Source organism: Lampetra planeri, chromosome 7 (genome assembly GCF_965212315.1).
Source record: "Lampetra planeri chromosome 7, kcLamPlan1.2.h2, whole genome shotgun sequence".
Classification (NCBI taxonomy): Eukaryota; Metazoa; Chordata; class Hyperoartia; order Petromyzontiformes; family Petromyzontidae; genus Lampetra; species Lampetra planeri.
In genome coordinates, this window is record NC_136113.1 from 9787888 (window position 1) to 9804839 (window position 16952).

General features: G+C 39.3%; 1 protein-coding gene across 1 annotated transcript in view; it reads left to right on the top strand.

Moving 5' to 3' along the window:
• The first annotated feature begins 6117 nt into the window (after window positions 1-6117).
• The window catches only part of MLH3 (mutL homolog 3), a 36822-nt gene continuing 25987 nt past the window's right edge, over window positions 6118-16952 (top strand). The window contains exon 1 of the mRNA XM_078596252.1: window positions 6118-6177. The gene's annotated coding sequence lies outside the window, so the exon portion shown is untranslated. The remainder of the gene's footprint in view (window positions 6178-16952) is intronic.

A 16952-nucleotide genomic window follows, 5' to 3' on the forward strand; every position in this document is an offset into this window, starting at 1 on the left:
TGGTGGAACTACTGGAGGATGCTCTGGACAGCATCTTTAGAGGGTATTCGGCCTACTCTTTCATTCTGGCCAGACATTTTGTAAGAGGTGATAGTAATGCATATCCATGGATTGCAGTGTACTGCATTTAAAAGGGTTGAAGTACTGTACTTACAATAAAAACTCATGTTTCGAATACAAATGAAAAGTTTCCTTTTGGGAAAAAACCTGCATGTTCAGTTTTGAGTTATTCATGCTTGAAGAGTGGTAAACAGTTAACACCTCAGGGTTTCCAGCGCTTTAGCTTTTCATACAAACTTTCATTGTAGCGGTATTGCCCATGTCAGAGCGTGTCATTTATATATGAGGAATGGCATACGGTAATTCCTTTGAATAACTGTGTAATATAATCATGCAATTTACATGCAAATGTTTATTTGCTTGAGGCAATAGGCTACACACGTAAAAAAATGTTTTTTACAAACCAGGGGGTTTGTGATGTTTGCGGCAGTGTTATAGGGGCTTCTCTTCGCCAAGCAAGTAGGACATTTTTTATGATAGATTTTTACTCAGTGACTTCACTAATGAGAAACAGCCTCACCCGATGGTAAGTCAGAGAAGTGCTTTTCCACAGCACTTGCCATTTCATTTCACGGATTAGACCCTGTTCAGCGTCGTCATTAAACATTTCTGTATACACAGCAACTGGTATCTGGCAAACGTAGGAGGCGATGGAGTTTTATCTCATAAGATGTTATGTACAGTACAGTAAAACAGGACTCTCATTATATAAACGCAGATTTCAGTAGCATTTTTTACATTTAAACAAGTGTTTAAAATTGTGTTTTTGCTTCCGAGGTAAAGGCTTGTGCTAATATTCTCTGAAAACTACTGTCATGTCCTTGAATGTTTACCTTTCCATTATGTAGTGTGGTACCATTAGCTCGGTGTCTTAAAAACTAAGGCTTCTCATTCCGCCATCTAGTGGTTACGTCAATTGGTAGGCATTTCCCTCGGCCATTTGAGTCTATCAACACAATCAGTGTGGGTGGCATGGGCGTTGATCTAACGTTGGTTGGCATTTCCAGGAATATTTCAGGAATGTGAATAAAAAAATAAGATGAAGCGTGGTTAACTATTCAAAGGGAAACAAAAACACTTGTATGACCAATAATAGAAATGCTTCTATGCTTACTCCTTCACAGTCGATACCATATGTCATTCGATGGTGCAACATGTACATGCAAATACAACTCGGATACATATGATAATAACAAGTCTAATTCTTTACTCGATATGCAATGGTTACGAATGGCTCTCAAATCCATTTCCTTTTCTTGTCAACGTGATGTCTTTGAATTGCGTGTCTTCTCTGATCAATGTGATTATATATTTTTCAATCTCTCAGTGTATTTCCAAGCATGCATTTCTCCATGCCTCCTTGTGCACTTTTCAACTTTTGTTCCACAGCCAACTTAGCTTAATTGCATAAATAATTTGCTCTTTCAGTTTACTGTATATTGACAGTAAGTAGTTCCATTATGTATCATTGTTAATTAGACTATCCATATATTTTTTAGACAATATAATAATGCAGAGTGTCTATAAAACAAAGCATCCCATGCCAGGATATAAGATTGCATATTGTAACATTTCAGAGAAACCTTAACTATACAAACAGCAAGGATGTCCACTTTTATGACAATGATTTTCACATTCAGCACATTTTATGTTTTGAGATGTGTTAGCAAGTCTTGCTTTTGGGCAGAGCTCACAACCTGAATTCTCATAATGAATTAAAAACTTAAATATTGAGTACAATGATAATTTTTTTAACTGGAGCAGTATATTTAATGTCTTTTAATCTGGTTTAAATATTTTTTGTGTAATTTGCCATATTATTGAAATATCCATTGTTTCTTTCCAGTGTAATTGGTGTGTATTGCATTGTAGATAATGTATGCAACATTCCTTGGATGAGTTGACCTAAAGTGTCTAACATAATCCAGTGGCCTGAATTGGCTTCATTGTTTCAGACAACACTAACCTTTACAAATTAGTCCCTACTGTTTAAAGCCTGCATATTTGTCCATTGCTGCAAAAATATCTCACTGGTGTACCTCCAGTTCTTTGATGGGTCACAAGGTGTTTAGAGGCCTCATAATGTAGTATACAAGCCATGTGTTTTGCAAGTGTTTAGATTGACACGGATTGAAAATGCAGTTCAGCCAAGAACGGAACCCTCGTAGCCCGTGGAGTGTTGTTTTACATTCGTTGGAGTAATAAAACATTTTAATTGCACTTTTCAAATTCAATACAATTAGACCATATGGCACCAAGACGAAAATGACCTACATTTGCCAATGATGTAAGAGCATATTATATTTCATACCCACACCACAGCATGTTGGGATCTGAGAATGCTCTGCAGAAATTAAGTGTTGAGGTAGGATTCGAACCATTGAATCATCTACGATGCTACCTTAAATCCAAGAAAGTAGAGTACAGTATTAATCAAAGGAAATAAATCATTAAATAGTAGCCCTGTGAAGAGAAAGTACAAAGAAGAAGTTTAGATTCATATGCAAAACAGGTATTGCTTGCAAAGCAATAATGAAACACCTTAGGTCAAATGAAATCCATCAAAATGAAATTAATTGTATAACAACCGAGTTAATTTGATTCTTTGCCAAATATATTGATAACTCACTGCTCCCAGCAACCTTTAAAAAAAGTAGCTTTCAAGAAATGTTGTTATTCAGCTCTATAGAAGTCAATTACAATATTATTGGAATATACAGCAAGATTTCGGCATTACAGTATTCATTATTTAAACAATTGGCACAAACAATGATGTCGGCTTTAGATGTAAATGAGTTAATTAATTACGGGCGCATGTGTGTGCTTTTGAAATGGAAAATATGGGCAACTGTGCCCTGTTTTGTACAAATATATTAATAAATCTAAACAAAGTGTTATTTTCTCCGAACAAATAACATTATGCATGAAAAGAGCAATAAAAAATAACAATTGGCCATTTTTCATTTATAATTGCTTTTGCACCCATGTTGACATTTATTGCATTGCATTATTTGCATAATGAAAACATATTATTAGTTCTTCAAAGAGTATGCAACAGACATCAATAGATTATTTGAAATGACTGGTAACCCTTTTGTCTCCTTACCCAATTGACAGAGTATGACCAATAAATACATAGACGCAGAACAGTGAATTTAAAACATGTTTTGTTGAAATTTTCCTTGTGTAAATCAACATATTAATTACAAACTTAAAAGTTTATGAATACTGTCACTGAGAGGAAAGGAAGATGTCGATGTTTCAACTGACTGGCCTTTTTCAGGATGTAGAGGTTTACAGAGAGATAATCTTAAGGTCTTGGAAGGCAAAGTTTTCCTTTGCTGCATCATCACTTCATGAAAGCAGTCCAGCTGTAGTACTGATAAAATAGTTTTAAACAGCTCTTAAAAAAAAAATTCCCAGTACTAACGGTCTTGCTCCTATAATTTGAATTTAGTAAGGCATTAATCAAATTTTAACATTCATCTTTTATGCGTTATGTAATTGGCTTTTAAGACTACTGGAGTATAATAAAATATCCTCCCCATTAAAGCCTGCAAGGGATATGCCTTGGGAACTATGGCTCAGCAAACTAATACCCATACTCACAATTCACCGATGATAGGAGCGTAGGCACTCCAACCATTTGGAAGGGCCTTCATTTGTTATGCATTCTCTGAGCGCCCATTACACGTATGGAATGAAAAGGATGCCCACAGTGACAGCACTATAAAGGCATACAATTCTACGAGCCACACCTGGCCAGGATTATAGCAAGATAATGTCTCATTTTTCTACGCATCACAGAACAATGCATCCTGCGTTGCTGCGTGGTGTTGTGCTTAGGTGTCTTCTTTCTATAGGGGTTAGCTTACTATAGGTTGTCCACCATTCAGCCCCTGGCTGACATCTAACCCGGTACACCTCCATATCCGCAACAACTTAACAGCGCGGGGAAATGTCTCATTAATCATTTAGGCTTGTGAAAAATGACCACCTACTCTTCAAATTTGCATGAGAGCTTCTGCACTGTTTCACATATATATGTGAAGGTTCCATCCCCAGCATGCATTGGGACTATCAGTGGCATTTATCAGTATATACTGTAATGGGGAATCTTTGTTCATGTGCCCTTTGGTAAGGAGGCATTCCGTAATTTCAGAAATTATAATTTCTTCCGTTTTGATCTCATTATTACTGTTTTGTAGTGTTATGCTTCACGGCCATGCGTTTGTTAATGATCCCATTACAAAGTGAAATCTGCATTTGCTACAAGTCTGCGCAAGTCATACATTTTATAGTTTTATTATCGTTAAGTGATATTTCATTACATTACTGTGCAATTTTCACTATACATTTCTTCCATCATGCAAATTTTGGAGTGTGATGCAGCTGCATTTTTAATAATCATCATCATCATCATTCATGATCAATCCACTGCTGGATAAAGGCATCCCCAAGCTGTTGTCATTTTGCACGATCCTGCACTGTAATAATCTACTTAGAAACTAAACACAAGCTGATTTCACTGCTCAATCTTAGACGTGGACATTCTCTCGGACAAATTTCATCCTAGATTTGAAGTTTTCGTGACTGCAAGGATCCATACTCTTTGGTTCTTTCGGTAAAGTCACGTAGGTGGAAAATAATAATAATAAAATAACTAAAGATGGCATAAAGATGAAAATAACTAAAATTTAGTTATTTTAATTTTATTTTCATTATTATTTTTTATTTTCATATTTCATCTCTCGGCTGCCACTCTGCCCTTATTCTTAACCGTCAGCCATTGCTTTATCTAAACAGTTTGAATCGCGTCATTAACTTGCACATGTTTTCTAATCCAAGTATTCCTCATTCCCTCTCAGTATCATTCTAAGCATGCATCTCTATTTTTTGCGTGCACTTTGCCGTCGTTCCATTTATTTTGAGTTGATGACCTCGTCTCTCTGCACCATCATATCACAGAGCCAGTAGCGGGAATACATTCAAAACTTTATTCTTTGGGTCCATTGCTCTGCTTAGGGACCGTCCATAAATGACGTCACGCACCTAGGGGGGAGGAGGTCAGACACTTGTGACGATGTGTGACGTCACATCAAAATGCGTAACTTTAAATATAGACACGTTCTATTTAATTAAATAGACTTTTGAATAAATGTTTTCTCCTACATCAGAGTGCAGCGGCATATTAAATACGCACTACAATGACAATAGTTTAAAGCGATTTGAAGCATGTTTTATATATTTTTTGGGGGGGAGGGGGGGGCAGAGCTTTGTGACGTCATATTTGAGGGGGGTCTAACTTTTTGTGACGCCGTGTGACGAGGGGGGGGGGGTCAAAAATCGTCCAAATTGCGTGACGTCATTTATGGACGGCCCCTTATGATCAAGTTCAGCTTTCCAAAAAATCACCCCATTCTGTTACGATTCGTATTTTAATGTTGCACTTTTGAAAAAACTAGTAATGTCACATCATAGTGGAAAGCTGTCGTTTTTGGTGACCCAGGTTCACCCTCGTAAATTGGACTACCCTGATCGGTACGTGGCCAAACCCCAAACGCAAGCGTGGATCAGTGTATTGGCTAGGAACGCCAAAGTTGTTTTGAGACTCTTAGGTTTTTTCGGTAAAGTCACGTAGGTAAAAAATAAAAATAATAGAAGGAATAATAGAATATTTTATTTTATATAAATAATAAAAATAATAGAAGGAATAATAGAAATAATATAATATTTAATTTCTATTATTTATTTTTATTATTTATTTTTTCCTACGTGACTTTACCGAAAAAACCTAAGAGTATGAATCCTTGCAGTCACGAAAGCTTCAAATCTAGAATTGTTTTGAGACCACAAATTGAACCCGAAGACCAATTCAAACGTTTTGGGTATAATCGATTCTAACGATTAAAACCAAACCTAAAAAAATCGACATCGGATACAACGTTATGGGGTGAGGTTTTTTTTGTTTAAAAGCCAGTCGATTCTCGAATCTAATGCTGGAATCGACCGCTGTGGGCAAACCTGCACCGCAACTCAGCGTCCGTGAATCGATCGCCAATTATGAGAATCGAATCGAAGCTTCTCATCTGCTCGGCCAAGTGTCGCCATCAAACGGTAAAAACGAGCGTGCGCTTCATTTAACAAGTCGATGTTTCGGTGGCGCGGAATCGGGAGCAAATGGCATATTCTCAGCGATATAATGCATTAATCGATGCTGTTATTTCCCACAATGTTTCGCTAACGCAAGCGAAAGTGCCGTGCTAATGCAATACAGCACGCGAATTGCACTGTACAGTGCCGTACAGTGTAAATACGTTGTTTTTTAAGAGCACCGCGTAATATTCGCGTTATAAAGTCTCTGCCGTGTAGCGGTAACAGCATTGGGAACGATACCGAATAATATAAAAAGCATGCGCATCGGTGAGCTCGGAGCATCTGCGAGTCCCTAGCGGGATGAGGCTGGCCGCTGTCCAGCAGTTGATAGACTCTGGCTGGTATTGAAATTACGAGAACCCGGTTCGATAAAACTCGGGGACGTATATACTCTTAGTTTTTTCCGGTAAAGTCACGTAGGTAAAAAATGAAATGAAAATTAATAAAAAATAAAATAATAAAAATCACGACGTTTCGGAGGCAACACAAGTCTCCGTCATCAGGTGGGACCGTCACAGCCAGATTTGCTGTATCAAGTGAGGCAGGGATTCCAAGATGCAAGTTCTTAAATACAAGTTGAGGGGGGAGGAGCTTATCAGAATGTGGTAGCCAATGAATGGAACGTATTGGGAGGTAATTTGTATTGGGGACGTAATTTGTGGGATTCCAAAGAGTTTGCCGGTTCTCCTTTCCTATGATCACTGTTGCATTGCTTTTATGGATTTATTTTTGGTGATTTCGAAAACGTTTGGTTTAGCCACGTTTGTTTGGTTGAAGTGCAGAGTTAGCCTGATAACTTTCATCTAAATTGTCTCATGGTTTCATATTATTGGTTCTTTCGGTAAAGTCACGTCGTGAGAATTTTTATTGTTTTATATTTTTATTGTTTTATTATTTCCCTTCTACTTGACTTTACCGAAAGAACCAATAATATGAATCCCTGCAGTCACGAAAGCTTCATATCAAAAATGTGTCTCATGGTTGTTATTGTTTGACTTGCATCCCACTGGGATTTTTGCACACAGCGTTGGTATACAGTGGCTTTTTCTGGAAGATTTAGCTGTTTTTTTCCTTCATTGGGACCTCATTTACCAGTAGAAAACTATGATAATTGGTTTTTTACCCTTTTATCTGGCAACAATGGTGTAAATGCTTACCCCGAGCTCTCATACTCTGATGGTGCATCGTCTTTGAGTTGTGCGCCTTTTGGCGTCATCTGGTCCAACACCATGTGAGACTAGGCTCTAAGGAAAGCTGTCTCGGGTGTGGACCAATCAACTTCAAGGACTGCATGCATTATCAGAGTTATGTTTTTTGTTTGCATTCCGACTGCAGGTATTGTGGTCTATGCATACATACCAGTTTTGTTGCCAGATAAAAGGGTAAAAAAACTATTCTGTTTTTTCCTTGTTCATGTTTTTGTTTGTTGCGGTTGCACCCGAGTCAAGAGCCGCATGGCTCACAGGGCTATACCTAATACATGAAGCTGAAAACTGAAACTTTAGCGGTGACAGCGTGGAACGAGTGCTGACCCATTGTTTATTTAAGCACGGCGATACTTTTGAGGCGTTCCCAAGAGCACTCACAAAGTGGACCGACTTCTTTCACCAACCGGGAAAGTCACTTGGTCATACATTGGTCCTTCACCACATAACCGTATTGCATGCAGCGGTATTATTCGTGGTCGTGGTGGGGTTAGCGCATTGTCCTGTGTCACTTAAACTAAGTTCTACTCCTGGCCACGGCTAACATGATTGGATAGCGGTGTCTGAACTGGTCCTAGTCTCCCCCCCCCTCCACTGTTCACCAACCTGCACTGACCGGCATGACAAATTATGGTCAAACCCCCATTGACTGACACGGTATTCCAAAGGCCTTCATCATGTATATGAATGAAGATGGTTCATGCCATTGCATGCAAACTTGTTGAATTAACAACCTTGCGTGGAGTTGGTCTTAATAGGTACTCCATCGCAGCATTTTTCCTATCCATACGGTGGAAGGGAAATCGTTCTCTCATTTTGTTCAATTTGCATGAAATCTATATCCATGTACAATTATACACGAATACAGTACGTTTCCAAGAGCATCAATGATTATAATTATTGAACTTAAACTGATTTTTAAATACAGTGTATGGTGATGCAAGGAGCATGCATAGTAACAAAAATTTGATGTACAATCGGCAAGTAAAAGCAGATAATTTACCATTCACAGGAAAGCAATTAAGCAGTGGTGAATCTTCCAGTCGATTTAAACAAGGTCGTCCCCTCCATAATCTTCCCTTCTTTGCCTTTTCGCCAGTAGCGTTGTCTTTTAATAGACTTTTCCCGCATCGTGTTCCATATAAATATTTTGTCTTTCTGCATTTATTGCTGGGTTCTATGACTCATGTGTGTGTGTTTTTTTTTCAATTGCGTTATTCTTAGGATGCGTTTCACATGCCCTTTTGGTGCCCTATTTTTGTAACAATGTTATTGCCATTGATCATGTTTGTCATCCATACGTCATGGTTGGTTGGCGGTGCGAATTGATCGAAGGCCACAATCTTCAAATGCAGAAGCATTTTGTTTTTTGCACTCCCAAGTCGCTTTGATTTTCATTTTTATTTCATCACTGTGGTTCATAGTCTGTCTTGAAAAGTTGTCATAGATAGACATTTCCATGGTTATTATCATTGAGTTTGTCATGAGCTTAATCTTGATTTGAAGCTTTCGTGACTGCAGGAATCCAAAATTAAACAACTCCCTGGCTTTATTTGCATCCCATTATAGCGTTCATGATTTTGGTAGTTAACTATATTCGTATGTCTTGTGCAATTTTAATAAAATATTATATTTTGCTCAATAATTCTACTTTTCGTAAATTACTTTCAAATCTAGTATTGGAAAGCTGGAAATAGATTTTACTAAAATGATTACATTTGTTTTAAAATACATGTTTTTCAAAAATAGAGATCATGTAGATCAACATTTGACGTTGTTTTGTAGATCATTTTTGACGTTACTACAATACAATAACTTGCATTAATAGTTCATGCGTTGTGGTCCTTTATCAATACTGGGCTCGATTAAGGACACAACTATGCCATATCAGTAATGGAGGGAATGCTCATTGCAGGTTTATTAAGGGGGTGGCAGGACCGGTTCAGATATTACCACTGCTATTAGCTTTGGCAATTAATTGAACTCCAGTCATAACAAACTTCAGTGGAGGCCATGGCATAGTGCGCTAACTACTGCACCACTACTCCGACCAATAATGATTAAACGGTGACTTATTTGTGTTGGTTGTTAAACATAGAATATTACGTTTTTCCACAGCATTGTAACTAAACAGATTCATGAGTCACAATATTTGGTGCCATTTAAGTATACATTAGATTTATAAACAATACGAGAGGTCGATCTTTTCAGTTTTTGTACGTGCCAAAGATAAAATAAATTTGTGCTGTCACCTTATAACTGCTTTTAGACACAGAAGGGTTATCCTTTAAAAAACAGAAACAGACAATGTTGCCTGCAGGGACCAGGGCATATGAAAACCCCCAAGGTACTCTACAGTGCACATTCTCAATTACAATGAAAGGACAGGCACACAGGCTCTGTGTGATCAATTCACATATTCCAGTTTTTATTACACATTATGGTGAATGATAAAAAAAAATCCCTTATTTACAGTGCATGTTGAGATGTGTATATAATCTAATCTAATTTTATATTTATAGAGCGCCTTCGCTCAAGGTGCTGAACATGATAAAAAAAAAGTCAGAGAGTAGAATTATTTTGATGGCAGGGGCGTGCAAGGGTTGGGGAATGAGTGCCCGTGATAGAGGGTAATTGGGGACCACGAAAGGGTAGGGGAGGGAGGGGAAGGAGTGGAGGGGCGAGGGAAGAGGAAGAGAAATTGAGACCCTGTACATGTTTCGATTTAAAGCTTTCGTGACTGCAGGGATTCATCTTCTTGGTTCTTTCGGTAAAGTCACGTAGAAGGGAAGTAATAAAATAATAAAAATAAAACATAATAAAAAAAATTTCTCACGACGTTTCGGCCACAACGCAAGCAGCCGTCCTCAGGTGAAGACCAGGTCTGTCGGGGAGACAGCGTCATTTTATTTTTTATTATTGTATTACTTCCCTTCTACGTGACTTTACCCTGTACATGGTTCTGTTCAGAGCCTGAATGTGTGTGTATTGTAGTACTGAGGAGCGGTCATGTAGCAGATCGTGCACTGGGCCACGAGCCCAGCCGCCCGAGTTTGATTCCCACTCACGGCCAACACCGGTGACAATTATCTGAACCGGTCCTGGGTTTCCCCTAGGTTTATTTAGCCTAAAATGCGTTACTGGTGCATTGTACAATTATCACCACTCGGGAGACAAAGACGGCTTGGCGTGGTGCTGGCTACCCAACCCCCTTGTGTGCCGTGCCGGCCTTCATAGGTGCTCGCTAACAGCACTTGCCTCAAAAGCAGGGGCGGTTTCTTCATTAGGGCGATTGGGCGACGCCATTCATGTCATTCAACCACAGAGTCACGCTAGCCGTCACTGTGCCTCTGGATATAGTCCAATCAGCGTCATGTCACGTTCTGTGGAGTACCGCCTCTTTTTGGGCGATTTCACTCCGGCTGAGAATCGCCCCGAGTGGCCCCATAGACTTACATTCAAAGATGTTTTTTTTCGAACGGGGGCGCTGCAATGCATTCTCTATGGCTTCCGGGAGGGCTCGCCCTAACGTGCTTACGTCATCATACGTAAGCACGTTTCATCCAATAATATAATTTGTCGCCACCTAGTGGAATCTTTAATATAATAAACTTGAGTGGATTGTATATTAATAGTGAGTATAGAAACAAACAAGATGTATTGTAAGAGTCACTTTATTTTTCATTAATATTAAAGAAGTGAAGTTGCCTTTACATGCTTAAGCTGTTAATTTATCCATTGCATGGGTGGACCTTATCCTTATCAATCATCCAGACATTTGCCCCCCCTGAGAGATTTTGCAGGAGCCGCCACTGCTCAAAAGTCTGTTAAGGCTATACGGGGGATCTCTGTCTTTGTTGTAGTGCTGTAGAACATGTAGAGCTAAACTAATAATACAGTAATGTGGTATCAGGTTTTTTTTTTTACCTGATTTTGGTCATTAAAACCTTTGGAAAATTTGTTTCCGTCCATCATTCCAAGGATCAAGTGCGTTGGCTCAACTTAATTGCAATGGTGGTTCGTTTTTGGTAGGTGAAATGTGAGTGAGGTTGACCGGTGGAATAGTACTGTAGTTAATGCACTTTGCCATTTAGTTTGTTACCTGAATTTAATTTCCAGTCATAAGTAACTTAAGTGGAGATAGATCTCTGAACCTGTCATGGTCACCTCCCCATTCAACATTAACTTCTCAGCATGGTGAAGTATGGTCAACAACCCCAACATCATGAGGAGCCTTCATATATGTGTGTGTGTGTACAAAACAGGCAAGTGTTTTTTGCATCGTCCAGCCTGCCTGTTGAATGTTAAAGAGCAGATGCAACTCTACTGTGTAGCTTTGTGGATGTACTGTGTAGCTTTGTGGATGTGCTGCATAAGCGCTCCGATGTGTTTTTCTGGGTTGTACCGTGTATTGGGTGTGATGTCTGACGTTTTTCTCCACGTGCTGGGAGCTTCAGAAACTGAACCATTCATGTCCGTATGTATGCGTTTACAGTAACACATTCCTGCGGAGGGAGCTGGTAGGAACGTTGAGTTGCTCGGTCAATGGCCAGGGTCAACGGCGGCGTGGTGTATTCCGCAAATATGCCCGACTGTGAGGGCGGGCACAAGCCGGCGTGAGTAGGTTAAACGTTGAGTTTTATAAGGGCACCACGGGGTGACCAGCCCCTCCCCACCCAGCCCCTCCCCACCCCACCCTCCCCTACCGACCCAGCCCCTCCCTCCCCACCCAGCCCCTCCCTGCACGACGGACACAATAATCCCCTGTGGGCTGGTGTAACCAGGAGGTTCCTACCAGTATAATAACACTACATAATGCCGCGCCGTATACAAGGAACATGCAGTGTGAATATCGCGAGCAAACCAAATATCTCTTGTTGGAGATGTTAGGGTTGAGTGGCGCACTGGGAGCGGAATGTTTGCGTGCACTTGAGTCTCCACGAAGTGAGACGTGTATTACGTGTTGGGAAGGACAAGCCTGGGCAGGCACAATGAGTTCATTTTCACCATTTGGACACGAAGCTTTGCTTATACGAATACATATCTACGTGTGATCTCCAAGCTTCGGCACATGAATCAGTATGCTGACGGTCGTGTCACCTTAACCATGACGGTCATTCAGGACCGAACCTCATGAGGAACGAATATACAGTGGCTTCCCTCACTGTACCAGTTTTTCATTTTTATTGGGTAATGATAGCGTTTATACAGCTCTGTGCGGAACGTCATATTTTAACCATTTATGATGTACACGTGCCATTCTCTCAATGCATGCTGCAGTTCGTAGCTGTGTACAAAATAGTTGTAACATCACACCGAATTATAGAATGCTAACATTGTCATACCTGCAAATGTGAAAGTACACATCCAGTTTTTCCAGTGTTTTATTAAAAGCCTACTCGTATCTCTGATATCTACATTGTGTATTTTGCAGAGATTCTAAAATGCAGTGTGTTTTCGATGTTCCTTTTGAACATTATTGTAAAAGAGACATATTTATCCAGAGTGCTCTTCAATCCTTTGAGCTGTTTTTGTATGCTGTATTAAACTGTGGCTCTTTAGAACATGCAGAAAGACGGAATTTAATATTTTTTTGGTGGGTGATCAAATAGCGTAGACCATAACCCCCAAGTCGAGGGGAGAAGATAACACAGTTGGGAGAACAGGTGCAGAGGCAACTTCTATTGATTACTCAGGAGGCCTCTGCCTTGACTGAGCCAAGATAAAATTCACGCCTCGTGTCATGACCTTGGCTACGTATTGGACCTGAAGGGACATTTTTTGCAAGATGGTTCTGATCTTTAGGGCCATGCAAAGCATCTAATTCCCACGCTGCCATTTCACGAAGCATTAGCCCTTAAAAGAATAATAGCCCACACAAGCACAAGACGCTGATCTTCCCTTAGGTCAGGCATACATTAATACAGGCCAAAGAATACAATACAGTACTTTCTTGTGAAATGTTATTTGGAAAGGTTTATCACAACAAAGTAGCTTATGTTTAAATTGTTGTAATGTTTTATAATGTTTACTCGACCGTTACTATTATTAAAATATTACAAAAGGGACCGTCATTCTGAGGCTAAAAAAAACATTGTTTATTGGTATCTTGGATTGTGTATTGTAAGGTTTGTGGGGTTATACAAGTCATGTTTATATTGTAGATGTGCAGTATATTGGTATCTCAATTTTTTTTATGAATATGAAATATAGTTTAAGGATATTTTAGCAATTTTGTATACTTTTATTGTGTAATTACCTCCGCGATTACAAATATATCATATAAATATAAAATAATACCCTATTATAAGTTTGGTTTAAAATGCCAAACAAGACATGCTGCATGAATATTTTCTTTGGGAGGCTGAATTCAGAAATATTTGTACCGTACTGCTTGTAAGAACTGGAATTAGGATTATGCCTTAAATATTTCTGGTGTTTGTAAACAGGCTTCGTGTTTCATATTGTTTTGTAATGTTGACACTGATAATAATTAATACCTTTATACTGCCCTGTACAGCTTTGATTTGGTGCTGAATTGTGTTATGGTCTCGTGTAATCTTGCCAAAAGTGATGTGAAGCTCAATTTGTTGTAATCAAATTCTTCCTGAAGGAAGTTGTCATGCAAATAAATCAATGAATGCATGTATTGGGTTAATCATCTGGTGCCACAAGCATTAATGACAAGCCATGCTAAGGCTGACCATTCTCTGTCATGTCAGCCAGGAATTATGTGAGCATCGAAAACTTCATCATAGACAATTGCTGCAAAGCACTGAATAATATTGCACAATAATTCAAGTTTGGTTGCTTCTCAGCAACAAATGGTGGTGGATGAACTGCATTTTGATAGTGTGTGTGCATATTGAGTGCCTCTTTTACCATCGTGCCTCTGTTACCATCTACAAAACCACATGCCTGGAAGTTTCCAGAGACCCACCGGAATTCCAGGAACGCCATGGGACATTTCTGGCAAGAGTCTCGTTATATCTGACAAGGTGTGGGTGCACCTTTGCGACCTCAAAACAAAATGCTAAAGTATGTGGTGGATGTCTCGCTTCATCCCCATCAACCAAGAAAACCAAGACCGTTCCACCTGTATGGAAGGTCATTGCTGCTGTATTTGGAGATGCTGACGGTGTCATCCATAATAGCCTTCTTCTGAAGGATGAAACGGAGAGTGCAACTAGTTACGTTGCACCCTGCAGAGGTTTACACACACGTTCAGGCAGAGGCTGCCATTGAAGAATATCAAAGATGTTTTCCTGCCCAATGATAATGTGAGACCGTATGTTTGTCATTCAACAACTGCAGCCATCACACAGTTGGAATTGACAACAATACTGCATCAGCTGTACATCGCCTACTGTGCCCCCCTGTCATTTCTTTCTTTTTGGACCTATGAAGCACTCTCTTTTGCAGAAGACATTTCCCACGGGATGAAATAGTGCAGTGAAGTGTCCGTCTTTGGCTGGCGGTAGAGCCACAGGAGTTTTCCTGCACCAGATTTGCCGCCCGCGTTTGCAGTCGGTGATGCTGTTTCAATCATGTGGTTCAGTGTGTCGAAAAATAAGAGTGTATGTGGGTAAATATGCAGTCTCCCAATCACGTCATTTATACCTTTGGTTACTATAGTTTCCAACAAAACACATTTCGTGATATTACTTGTGCATAACCCCTTCTCTGTATATAAACAACAACATAATTATCCCCCCAGATATCCTTGAACAGACTTTAAGTTCTGTTGGCAAGCACCTATTCAGGCCAGTATGCCACAAGGGGGTGAGTGGCTAACACCATACCCGGCCACCTTTGTCTCTCCAGTGCTGATATTTATACACTGCACCAGATACTCTATTTAGGCTGAATCGACCTAGGGAAGGCCACTGTTATTGGTCGTGAGCGGGAATCGAACTCGGACACAGCATGTTAACCACTGTGCCACCATTCAATATACACACCTAAAACAGAGACACTTGCATGAAATGTGAATTAGACAAATATCTGCAGGACCAATTTATTACAATGTGCATGGGCCATGACATGCAGCTAAACTACATTGAACCAGAGGGACCTGGCATGAAATCTGCAACAACAGATGGCAACCTGAAGATGCCTCATTTTTTTGAGACCTCACGGAGACCCCTCATTTAAAGGGGATGTTCAGCTGTTGGCTGCATCTGCTGGTGAATGTTAAATATCCCATGATACCCTTGGCAAGAGTAGGTCGTTGTGTATGATGGTTGTGTTATGACCAAATTAACAAGTGATTTTAAGATTGATTCCTCATATGCATAGTTTTAACATAAAAAAATACAATCCCCAACCCATATGCATAGGTTTTGCATTTAAAAATCCAATCCCCAAACCAATTAAGAGGTACCATTTTCGTCTTCTGCTCATGTTAAGTACATGCATTGATTTCATTGTACATTGTTTGGTGGGCTTTTCGAATGCCATTGGGGTAATGTGCAGCGAATTTGTCCTAAAATGCAGTTCTTTTGTTAAACTTAGAAAATGTAGGGGGGGAAAATGCTTAATTCTCAGGATCCCATTAAGTGTCATTAAAGAGTCGCAATGTTAATGATGGTGTGCTGCAATTTTACCCCATCTTGCTAATTGCAAGGAAAAAATGATATTGCCTGCATGTTTAAAACATTCTTCTCACGCCACCTACAGTAGGTTAATACCCTTGCCTCGGAGCAGAAGGGGGAGATTTTAATATTTCAATGATCTGCTTCATATCAAAGCAAGCCTTGAATGTCATGTTGCGTTTACTTCCTTTATGTTGAAGTTTCTAAGCCAATATTTATTTTATACGAAGTTCAGTGATTGATTTTGGCAAGTGAATATTTCTGTAGTTTTGTCTCTTTAAAAAAATATGCTTCGGTCATATTTTGGTAAAATCCATGACTGAATACTGATAATTGTTTTCTATTAAATACAGTTACGTTAGTATTAAAAGCTCTGTTCATCTATATGCAAGATGGTAAATAATATTCCATATGCAACACATAAAAAAATGTGAAAGTATGAAAATGCATGTTTGTATGCACCGTCGGCAAATGTACTGGATAACTGGCTGAAAAAATATCTAAGTTATGCCATGGATCTCTGGGGAAACGAGTTGTTTTTGGTTCATAGCGCCATTAATATGCTGCAGTGACCCTCCTGATCGGACATACTGCATCATAATCGGTGTGGCTTCTGCTGCAGTTTTTGCAGAGCCCATTGGAAAATAATCTGTTTTATGAACCAGTGGAAGTCGTGTAATTTGAAAAACTTATGGAAGTGCAGGCATGACTTTTTTTGCACAAGTTTACGGTGATAAACGAATAGAATATTTATTGTTATGTTGAACTTGATGTCTTAATGGCTAACATTGTGGTATACAGTTTTTGCTGATATTTAATTATGGCCTTTATTTAGGAATTTACAAAATGTAACAAATTACAGTAAATGATACAACCAATCTTAAGACATTTTGTAATATTAAGCATAATTGATTCCAAACACAACTTAAACTTACCT